The sequence below is a fragment of the Xyrauchen texanus genome, chromosome 21, assembly GCF_025860055.1.
Source record: "Xyrauchen texanus isolate HMW12.3.18 chromosome 21, RBS_HiC_50CHRs, whole genome shotgun sequence".
NCBI classification, from domain to species: Eukaryota; Metazoa; Chordata; class Actinopteri; order Cypriniformes; family Catostomidae; genus Xyrauchen; species Xyrauchen texanus.
In genome coordinates this window covers 6,951,964-6,962,084 of record NC_068296.1, presented here as the reverse complement: position 1 = coordinate 6,962,084, position 10,121 = coordinate 6,951,964, and positions in this window count along the sequence as shown.

Here is a 10,121-nt window from a genome sequence, read left to right as displayed (position 1 = left end):
AGCAATGTTTTGCAGGTTTTCCAGGGTTTCTACAGCCATGACCAGCCTGAATACAGTGTCAAGAAAATATGTGAACCCTTTGGAATTAGCTGGTTTTCTGCATTATTTGGTCATGAAATGTGGTGATCTAAATCACAAGTGAAGACAAACACAAACCACTTATGCTTACAACACAAACAATTATAATATTTATAATATATTAAAAGGAACCGTTTGGATTTAATAAATTGATGGCACTCCTTTTGGCAGCAATATCCTCAACCAAGCATTTCTGGTAGCTGCGGATTAGACCTGCACAAAGTTCAGAAGGAATTTAGGACCATTCTTCCTTACAGAACTGCTTGAGCTCGCAGCGATGTTTTTGTTGGAAAGCAGGAGCTTCCTTTGTGGTGCCATGGACGCCATGCCAGTTTAATGTTTTTCATATAGTAGACTCATGAACGGAGGTGATAACCAGTTCCAATTATTCCTTCAAGTCTCTAGCTGTCACTATAAATATATATATATATATATATATATATATATTTTTTTCATTCTGCATTGTGCCCTTTGAGTAATCTTAGCTGAACCGACACTTCTAGGGAGAGTCCCCACAATACTAAATTGTCTCAATCTTTAGACAGTTTGCTTTACTGTGGACAGATGAATATCTAAGCTCTTCATGATAACGTTAACCCTATCCAGCTTCATACAAAGCAACCATTCTTGATCGTAGGTCTTCTGAAATCACTTTTTGCGAAGCATGGTCCACATCAGCAGCTGATACTTGCCGATATCAAACTCAAAATGTTTGAGTGCTTTTTATAAGTCAAAGTAGCTCCAACCCACACCTCCGGTCTCGTTTCATTCATTGGATGCCAGGTTTGCCAACTCCTGACTCTAATTAGCTTTTGTTGATGTCATTAGCCTAGGGGTTCAAATACTTTTACCAACAGACTATGTTTGAATAATATATTCAATATGTACATGAACAATACAATGATTGTGTGTTATAAGTTCAAACAGAGTTTGTTTGTTCATAATTTTTTACCAAATTTTAAGACAAATTGATACATAAATGCAGGTAATTCCAAAGGGTTCACATAATATTGCTTGCCACTGTATATAAGTGGAAAGTCTTGGAAAAGTTGTGGAAATTAATACAATCATTGACTGCTCAAAGTGAATATACTTTTATAATTATTATTATGCTCCGGTCTAAAATGTTTCTTCTGCAACAATCTTTATAATATGATTTTTAGAAATACTTATCCAGTAATCTCAAATGACTAAAAAGGCCATTGAAGTTATTCATTTGGTTGAAAGGTGTGGGAACCCTGTCATTATTTTTTTATTTTTTGTCATAGAACTTTATTGTTTTAAATTTTATTTAAATTGTTAATACCAATCAGTTGTGTTGTATTGCTATTTTGAGGTATTTAGATATTTAACTTTTTTATAAATTGTGTGTATATATATATATATATATATATATATATATACACACACACAGTATATCCTTGTTCCCACAATAATAAAAGCAGCTATGCACGCGCATCTCAGCAGAAATAATCTCTTTTAATGTATACTATGAGAGTGGTGTTTATAAAGCGAAACCTTTAGTCGAAATCAACTTGTCACTTTCAGGTTGCATGGCTGTAAAATTAAGCCCTCAAATCAAATGGCATGAAAGCATTGACCTTTTCATCTGTAATATAGTCACTTGTGAAATATTGGCTGTTAATTTGCATTTGAGCATTTCATTGTTGGGTGTATTTGCTTTTAGTCTATCTCTTGCATATCAAAACAATACTTTATATAAATTGTGTCATGTGTTAGTATGTTGTTGTTGTGTGTGTGTGTGTGTGTGTGTGTGTAAGGTGTGCATATTACCTCTCCCGTGCTCTCCCCCGCTGAGCTCCCCCCTCCCTCCTGTCACTCTGTTTATGTTCCGTGGCCCGTTATAACCCCTGCGTGAGGGATCAGTGGCTGTGAATGAGAGGAGTGTCCTCAAGACTAATAGTCCTGACCGAGCAGTAGAGGCATTTGTCACAGATAGAACACCACTGGGGCCTTACCTCCTCATCGAGAGTCATTCTCCACCATCCATCCTGCCTCTGACTCACCTGTGTGGATGTCTATAAAGAGTCTTTCCTGCATTGTGGTGAGTTTCTGCTGTATGGTGCTTTCTGTAGGCTTAAGATGAATATACTTCTAAACACTGATCTATACTATTATTATATGGAATGCAAAATGCTTGGTATGTGATGGACATAACTTTTGGTAATGACCTTTTCATTTATTCCTTCTGTTTTAGTTTTGGTTATTTTATTCTATTATTAAAGATTGCTGTGGTAGCCTTGACATCCAACTACAGTTAAAATCTAAACTTTTCCCTTTGTCCTTGGGTGTTGACTTAATTTATAACATTATATTTAGTTAATTCAATGTAAGTTAATTTATAATACTAAACATTATTTATAATTCTATAGATTATTGATGTGCCTCAAAAAATACTATGGCAGTAACATAGTACAGTGATGGCCATAGATAGTAACACCATGGGACTATATACGATGATACTGAATGATCACCTTGTAAAGTGCTATTTAAAATGCATTTGTCACACTGCAGGTCCATTGATGATGATCTAGTGAAAGCAAAAATGTCCATCACTCCAATGTTACTTTACATCTATTAAATCTACTAATAGCCTAGATCTAGTATTCTAGTTTTATATCAGACGTGGCACTTTGATTAGTTCAGGTGACCCGAGACGTGGTGAAATTGGAGTGTTTTTGTGGCAAACCATCTTATGCATGCTAAATTCTACCTCTTTTCAAGGACGAGACAGAGATAGTGAGGTGTGCATGTTTTCTTGCTGTTCAGCATTTAGTTTAGGCGCTGTCCTTTTTGTTATTTGCCATCAAATGACAGTAACATCTTATTAATAATGAATGGATTATTGAAGCCAGTACAAAGAATTATAGAACCTTTAGATTTCAAATAAATTGTATTAGTATAGGTTGAAATGAACATGTACTATTAATAAATGCTGTGAAAGTATTGTTCATTGTTAGTCCATGTTAGCTAACGTTAACAAACGGAGCCTTATTTTATCTCGAACAATTGCTGATCGGTTAGAAGTTTTTAGTGTATCGTATTTTCATCTATTTCAATTGGCCTTTCATCACAGAAAGCAGGTGGCACTCCTATGGGCACATCCCTTCAGAAATCCTGTTCTTCTTTTACTACTTTTGTGTTTGTACTTTTATGAGTTCAAAAGTACACCAGAACAGTACAATTATTCAACTGTATTTGTTGCATTTTTTTATTTTTTATTATTATACACTGATATAGATTATATACACTTGTTATAGACACAAATCCTTTTATGCTGGACCAGAGCTATATTTAAAGACCAAAAAATGATAGAAACTTGGGGGTGGGTTCTTTTGACCTGGACCAGTAAGACCAATTGTTTGTTACACCAATAATCAACTACATAGCAACCATCAGGCACTCACATTTGCTTCAGAAAATGTAAAAATCAAGTTAATTAACACATCTCAACTGTTAATCCTATGATAACATTTACTTTTCAGTAAACCTACCAGTCTGTTTTGACAAATTGCCTCATTCCAACCTCCTTAAATGCATTAAGATTAATTGTGTCTTAAAATATCAAACAGTTCTTTCAACTGTAGGTATTTTGGGCTTTAGTATTTCTTTACTTTTTTACTTCTTTTTTTTTTTTTCTGTTTGAATCCTGTCCTATCATTGGTCAGAACAGGAATCAGATCGGCACCCTGTGGATTTTGGATTAAGAACTTCTTTATTTTTGGTCTAATCCCTGCATGTTTGTGACCTTAAGTTATTCTGCACTCTTATGCCTATTTTTAGGATATAAGGATTCCATCAAATGTACTTTATTTTATTAAAGTTTTTTTTTTTTTTTTCTCTCTCAAAACAAGAAGGCCTCTCATTGAGCGGCATATTGAGCGGATTTTCAGACAGGGGATATGTTTTGGTAGCCATTTGCCATAACAATATTAATTTTACATGTCAATATTTGGACATAAATTTGCTTTAGCTTTACCGTTTCTTCTTGCAGTGGTTTTAATAGATTGATAACATACAAATGAGCCAAAACATTATGACCACACACAGGTGACGAGAATAACATTGATCATCTCCTAACAAAGGCCACATGTCAAGGTCTGGGTAGATTAGATGATAAATGAAAAATCAGTTCTCATAGTCAACTTTGACAAGGACCAAATTGATAAGGCCAGACAACTGGGTCAGAGCATCTCTGAAATGGCAAGGCTTGAGGGGTGCTCACAGTCATCAGTGGTGAGTACCTACCAACAGTGATCCGACGAGGGACAAACCACAAACTGGTGACAGGGTGTTGGGCGCCCAAGGCTCATCAATGGATGAGGGCAGTGAAAGCTATCCCGTCTGGTCCGAACTGACATAAGGTCTACTGTGGTACAAGTCTCAGAAACGTTTAATAATGTTACGGAAGGAATGCGTCACTATACAAAGAGCATCACACCCTGCTACGTATGGGGCTGCGTAGCTGCACACTGGTCAGAGTGCCCATGATGACATTTGTCCACCATCAAAAGTGCCTACAATGGGTACACGAGCATCAGAAAAGGAATCGTCCGGTCCAATGAGTCCCATTTTCTTTTATATCACGTGACCAGTTATGTAAGTGAGTGCCAATATCCTGGGGAAGTGATAGCACCAGGATGCACTGTGGGAAGACAACAAGCCGTTGGAGGCAGTGTGATGCTATGAGCAATGTTCTGCTGGGAAACCCTGGGTTCATGTGAACGTGACCCATTAACGTGAACGTCATTGCCTATGGTATACTCTGATGGCAGTGGCCTCTTTCAGCAGGATAATGTGCCCTGCCACAGAGCACACATTGTTCGGCAATGGTTTGAGGAACATTCTGAATAGTTCAGTGTCTTGCCCTGGCCTCCAAATTCTCCATATCTCAATCCAAATGAGCATCTGTGCGATGTGCTGGACCAGCAAGTCTGATCCATGGCGGATCCACCTTGCAACTTAAAGGAGTTGAAGGATCTGCTGCTAATGTCTTGGTGCCAGATACCACAGGACAACTTCAGGGGTCTTGTAGAGTCCATGCCTCAGTGGGTCGGCGCTTTTGCAGCATGCAGAGGAACAACAGTGTATTAGGCCATAATTATGGTCATAATGTTTTGGCTAATCAGTGTATAAAGAGTGCTGGGTAGTAATGGACATTACTACCCAGCACTGTTATCTAGTAGGGTACATATGAAAGTCACTGCACTTTATATGATTGTTTCAAAAGAAAATCAGAAGAAATGTGTCACAAAGACCCTCTCCCATAATTATTTGTCCATTTAACTTTTTTGTCCCTGTTCTCCTGTGCACACAAATAGTGCAGTCTATATTCCCAGACGTCAGCTGGTTTAATTAGACAGTAAAATATTAATGGCTGTAGGCATGTCGCTCTATTCAGCACATTTAGTGTGCTCGTCCCTGCATGTCCAGCCCTGATTAACCAGCTAGACTTACAGGAAGTACACGAGAGGTCTTGACATCACCAATATACAATCCATATACAACGGCTTTAGTTCAGTCTGCCAATACAGACAATGTAGATCACATTCGCAGTTTCATTATTGGAGAGTCTATCATATACAGATAAAAAACATCTTGCCTAAGCACACCTCTTCGCCCTCTGGGACCAGTGCTTTCAGTAAGCACAGACTGAATTTAGCTGAAGAACTTTCAACCTACAATCTGCTTTTGTCAGCATTTTACAGTATTTTGTTGTAAATAAAGAATAGTAATTATGAGTAAAGGTCAAAAGTAATCATCTGCGGACGTTTTGATGTAACATCACATCCTGATTGGTTTAAAATATCTTTTAAAGATCTGTCCACTATTGTGGATGTCAAACAGATCATGTTTATCAGGGGATCAGAGGTCAACCCTTATCAAAAGGACGTTAAATAAAGGAAATGTGAGGGAGGCCAGTTGTGTCTGAATAATTTATTATAATAATGTTTACAGACCTTCTTTTCTGTTATAAGTTAATTTGCTGCTCTTGACATTGTTGTAGTTTTTCTGTTCACCTGGTTCTTTCAAACTCAATGATAGCAGTGGCATCGTATGTTTGCCTGCATTTTAGTGTCAGAATTGTAGTATTGTGTGTCCACTTGAATAACAGTCATTAAATTACCTTGACTGTGATTACTGAGGAAACCAGACCTGTGAGTCTAGTCCTAAAGGGCTTAGTGTGTTTGTGCGTATGTGTGTATCTGTTTTCGGTCAGTTCTTAACCATGTATATTTCATTTAAATTGTATGTGCATTATTGGCATGACAAAAACTGTACATGGGTAGTTGACATTAAATATCAATCAGTGTGGCATGCAATACATTATGTAAACAATGCATTTTTTTATACAGTAATTCTTAATTCTTGTACACAGTAATTACTATACATGCAGTTTCTATGAGCTCATAATAATTTAACTGGAAAATAGGGATTACATGTACTGTAAAATTAATTTTATGTTGTTAAAAATAATATTATGGACATCATATTTGTTAACTAACCATGCATAAGCAAAATGCATACATTTGTGTTACTATATTCACTGAAAATCAGCTCTATTGAAAGTACTAAACTAGAACAATTGAGATGAACTTAAAACATTTATGCTTGACATGAGAACATAATTGTATTGCGTAAAGTCCAAGTGATATTACACACAGTCATCAAAAAATATTTGATCACATTGCTATGAAATGTTCAAATGGATTCAGACATCTAACAGATGGTGTACACTCAACGTGATTTTGACTGCATGTTCAATTAACTTATTTAAAATGTTCTAATGCAACACAGTTCTTTAGCATTTAGTCTCAACTTTCACTGTGCTCAATCCACCTATGTTCACTTAATTGTGACTATGTGAATAATATTTGTTGCATTAATGTATTGCTGAAGCCAGGCAGGGCATTTCTGGTTCCCAGCATGCTTTGCATGGGACAGGATTGGGAGAGTACATTTAAAAATGAAATTTTATTTTTATGGATTTCTGTGCTAAATAAAAACAAGTTGGAGACTTAGGGATTTAGCAGAGTTTCTGTCATATTGAAGTTTTTTGGAGGTCACCATTGTGGAGAAGAGTGAAGCTAATGGTTAGGTCGAGGTTTGGTGTATTACTAGTTAACAATCAATGTGTATTTCTTTTCTCATTAAGCAAATACTGTTGAATCATCTAGTTAATGTAAGTTTGAGGGTCTGTAAACTTTCCGCAGCACCATATTCGTTATACAATACAAAATATAAATATATACAATATGTTGAAGTGTTTATTGCTTGCTAGTATCAAGCTGCATGGTTCTACAGAGCTATTAAAACAGATCAAGCTTCAGTTAGGTTAACTCAATTCATTTAGGGTTTTACTACACAATTAATTTTCAATTCATTCAAGTTTTAATTTCATATCAAAGAAACTCAATTCAACTGTGGATAATGGTTCCTCACAATGAAAAAGTAAAATCAACAGTTTTTTCCCCTCTCTCTCCAGTATTGTTTAACTACTCTTTATGTTACTCTTCAACTACTCTAATGTTTATGTGTGGCTTTTTCTCAGGGTCTTGTGTGGTGACGTCTGATGTCCAGGAATAAATAACAGCACCGCCATGGTTATTCTACAGCAGGTACATTTATCTTTCTAACACACAAGTCTGAATACACTGAAGTGATCAGAGTCAGTGTAATTCTTAAAGGAATGTTCTGGATTCAATTGATTTGCACTTATTTGTCTTGGTTAATGTTAATTTCAACAAATACTAATTCAATTTAAGTGATTAAAGTCATTTGAACTAACATATTGAACAAACAACATGAATAAACAACAGTATCTTTATAAATAAACATTAAATAAAATGTATGCATTTTAATTTTATAATGAATTTCCATCAAATTTAAGTGAGTACACTTTTAAAGTAACAAAATTAAAGTAATAAAACTGTAAAATTTAAGTTTTATTAATTACATAATTACATTAATAACAATAGGCTTATAGGCTAATTGACTAATGTTAATAAATATATATATATATATAAAATAAATTCTATATATAATTTGTATACATTTTTTTCCGCTGTTTGATTGCATGTTGTATTGTGAGTATGTGTTGTTCTGCGCTTGTAACTGTATAATTCTGTAGAGTTGTGCATCTCTGGTTTGACATTGAGTCACTTGCACACACACACACACACACACACACACACACACACACACATGTAAACACTGCAGTCCAGAAATAAAGCTGCTTCACTGGAGCGAAGAATGTAAATGCTGTTAACTAATTATCTCTAATCTGATCAGGGTCTCTCCACCGTAACCGCGTATCCTTGCACACACATACAGTATCTCTGTCCTTATTAATATGTCACTCTTCAACTTTCTTTTTCTGGTTTGTCTCGTTTATTTCCTGTCTAATTACGCTCCTCTAACATTGCGAAAATACACTGTTAGATTGCCTGCGGCCCTTTGAGCAGCATCTGATGATGATCCTTAGTGCAAATTGATCCTCTAATGTTCTTTTGATATGACAGATTGCATTCTCCAGTGCAAACCGAGAAGCTCATTACTATTTGTCAAAATGTCTACTCCACTGAATATTTCTTAAGTTTAGTTTTAAAGTAAATTTCTTTGTAGGCACATACCTGAAATATTGACACCATCAAAAACTTATGATAATTTTCACTGTTATATAATAACAAGATGCAGTTTAAAACTCTTTACCCCCTATAGCAGGGCATATTGTCACACTATGTGTGACAATATGTGAAAATGGAAAATTGGGCCCAATTTGGACATTTTCACTTAGGGGTGTACTCACTTTTGTTGCCAGCGGTTTAGACATTAATGGCTGTGTGTTGAGTTATTTTGAGGGGACAGCAAATTTACACTGTTATACAAGATGTACACTCACTACTTTACATTGTAGCAAAGTGTCATTTCTTCAGAGTTGTCACATGAAAAGATATAATCAAATATTTACAAAAATGTGAGGGGTGTACTCACTTTTGTGAGATACTGTATATGCCAGTGTGGTTTTTATTGTGTACACTTGTTTGCCCAACAGCTATTACAAAAATATTATTATATTGGAGTTAATTTGGAGGATAGAATTTACAAAACTTGCATACAAAACTGATTGGGAAAACAAGCATATGTGCAATTGGTCTTTTGTCTAAAACCAGACATTAAGATCTTGTGACAACTATCACCCTGATCTTTCTTATTTATAAGACATTTGTCACCTGCTCCATCATTTTGAGTAAATTTGTCCAAGAGATACATTTAGAGTTTTATGCACTCACATAAATGCTTTATTTTTACTTGAGTATATAAAGGGTGTTTCTACAACTGTGAGCCATTTCATGTCACTTTTTTAAAATAACTTAATTCTTACTTGTTATATGGTCACATTAAAATTGACTTTTTAAGCATGACTTCATCATTTATTTTTGCTACTTTTAAAAAATAAATGCCTTTAATGTACAGATTTTACTCTTTTAGCCTGGACTTAGGCCCAGACTTTATATATATATTAAACTATGAAAATTAATTATAAAAATGATTACACTGAAACATTTATGATAATCTAAACAAATAGTGACATAGATATAAAACGTTTCAATATTTATAGTGTGAAAGTGAATTCTATAAATATATATAAAAAAATGACCACTGTGGCAGTTGTGGCTTCATTTCCACCCCACCGATCAATTTTGACTAAGGCTTTAATGATTCCATCCCAACAATGGTTTGGTGTAGAAACATAATAACTATATTGTTCGAAAGCATAGACTTCTTATCCGTGTTCTATAGTGCATAAAACTCAAAATGTGTTTTCTGTCAAAGTGACTCAAAATGAAAGAGCAGGTTACATTTATCTTCTACTCAAAAAACTGTGATAAATGTTTGGTTACATTCTATAACTAGCATTCCCAGTTTACTTGCAAACACGACTGAAATAGCAGGGAATTTAGTCGGTCCATTGGCTGTACTGTGTCACACAGAAGACAAGGCCTCATTTCATCTGCTCA